General features: G+C 39.8%; 1 pseudogene; it reads right to left on the bottom strand.

Annotated features, from left to right (window-relative positions):
• Positions 1–205: 205 nt before the first annotated feature.
• Positions 206–859, bottom strand: LOC114045848 (annotated as a pseudogene).
• Between the last annotated feature and the right edge of the window lie 1,035 nt (positions 860–1,894).

The raw sequence follows: 1,894 nt of genomic DNA, 5'->3' as shown, positions 1-1,894 counted from the left end.
AAATGCAATTATTTTATTTTGTCTCAGTTAATTTGCACACCAATATAGCTATGCATATCCATACCTGTATGGGACTATACTTTCACCTGTATAGAGAACTCCCAACCAGGAAGCTCTGCATTTGATACTATGGTTTTTTGTTGTTGTTGTTGTTTGTTTGTTTGTAGCAGTATCTAGTTTATTTACTGCCTGTGAAAGGTAGATGTCACAGCACACACCCCTCATGAGTCCATTTGTCCAAGGGGCCCTGGCTGGGGATGTACTTAACCCCACAGCCATCAGGAATGAGATGCTTCTCAGCTATCATGTACTCAAACTCATCAGCATTGAACTTGATGAAACCCCATTTCTTGGAGATGTGGATCTTCTGGAGACCAGGAAACTTGAACTTGGCTCTGCACAAAACTTCAATCACATGTTCTTTATTCTGGACCTTGGATCAAATTGACATGATAACTTGGCCACCAGTGTGTACATGGGCTACAGTGCCCTGGGGCTTCCTAAGGGCTCCTCACACGCCAGTCTGGAGCCTATCAGCCCCAGGACATGACAACATCTTATTGATGCACATGACATGAAAAGGATGTAACCAAACACAAATATGAAAGCCATCCTTGCCACAACTCTTCACCATGTACTTGTTGGCACAGATACGAGCTGCTTCCAAGGCTTTTGATGACAGGTGTTCATATTCATCTGACACCATATGGCCACACAATGGAAATACATCCACTTGCGCTTTCTTTCTACCAACATCGAAGATTCTTATCTTGAAATAAGGAACTCCCCTACAGAAATGGGACTTTGGGTACTTCTTATTTTTACAGTACCTATAACAGCAGGCAGGATGACAGCCCATGGCACCGGCATCAGCAGGGACTGTGTCTTGCCATAGGGAAAGGTGCATTTGATAGGGTTAAAAAAGTTACCTGGGGACAAAAGGTTAAATAACATGCACAGAATCAAACAGCTAAGATGTGTCCTGGATCATTCTCTCAGCACATGAGGCCTTTAGAGATCCCTGAACCATAGGCAATCAACTGAAAGATTCAGGCAAATTTCATCTGGATCCTTATCCCAAAGAGCACCACACCCCCAATCCATCCTTGACACTACAAAAGCAATACAAATGGAACTGAAAACTCACCTAACGGAAAAAAAAAAAACATAAGTTGGGGCAATTATCTTTTAATAGAAAAGGTCAAATATATCCAGAGATGATTGAGATTATCAAGTAAAGGAGCTATGGGTTGGTTCTTTGTGATTTCCAGGCATGTAGTGAAATAAATTTTGTACTATGAAATAGTGGGGTATAAGTATATCAAAATATGGCAGGTAGTCTAGTTCTGTATAAAGACTGAAAAGAAAAACATCAATATTTCTCAATCGGACACCAGGATTCTAGTGATGCAAACTCCATATTTCTCTCATTAGACTCAGTATCAATATTTATTCAGAATTCAGCATTGTAACAAGTATGGGTATTCAGATTATCAATATTCATCAAATTCAAAGGTCTACAAGACAATCTCAGTGAAACTGACTTGTGAAGGAATAGATGTTTGAAAGTTGACTGTATAATTATAGCCCAATTTATTTCTTTTTTACAATTTCTCTAAGATTCTATAAATGAAAGTATATAAACTCTATAGTCCCAGGTAGAGAATCTCTCCCAGGATCCCAATTTTATGCCAGATGAGGCCCCACAAAATACATGTGTTCTGGCCCCACTCCATCAGGGTGAGATGGACTTTATCTCCTTCCTCAGAGTCCACAGGTAGCTAAAGGGATTTATGGGTGTCTCTTTCTCTACTTCCATGGGGTCTCAATCTCCTTTTTAAATATTATTTCTGAATTTGTTAGGGCACCAGCGACTAGTTATATTTATCCACTT

Source organism: Vombatus ursinus, unplaced genomic scaffold (assembly GCF_900497805.2).
Source record: "Vombatus ursinus unplaced genomic scaffold, bare-nosed wombat genome assembly UNPS02014779.1, whole genome shotgun sequence".
Lineage (NCBI taxonomy): Eukaryota > Metazoa > Chordata > Mammalia > Diprotodontia > Vombatidae > Vombatus > Vombatus ursinus.
This window is presented reverse-complemented; position numbering and strand designations above follow the sequence as displayed.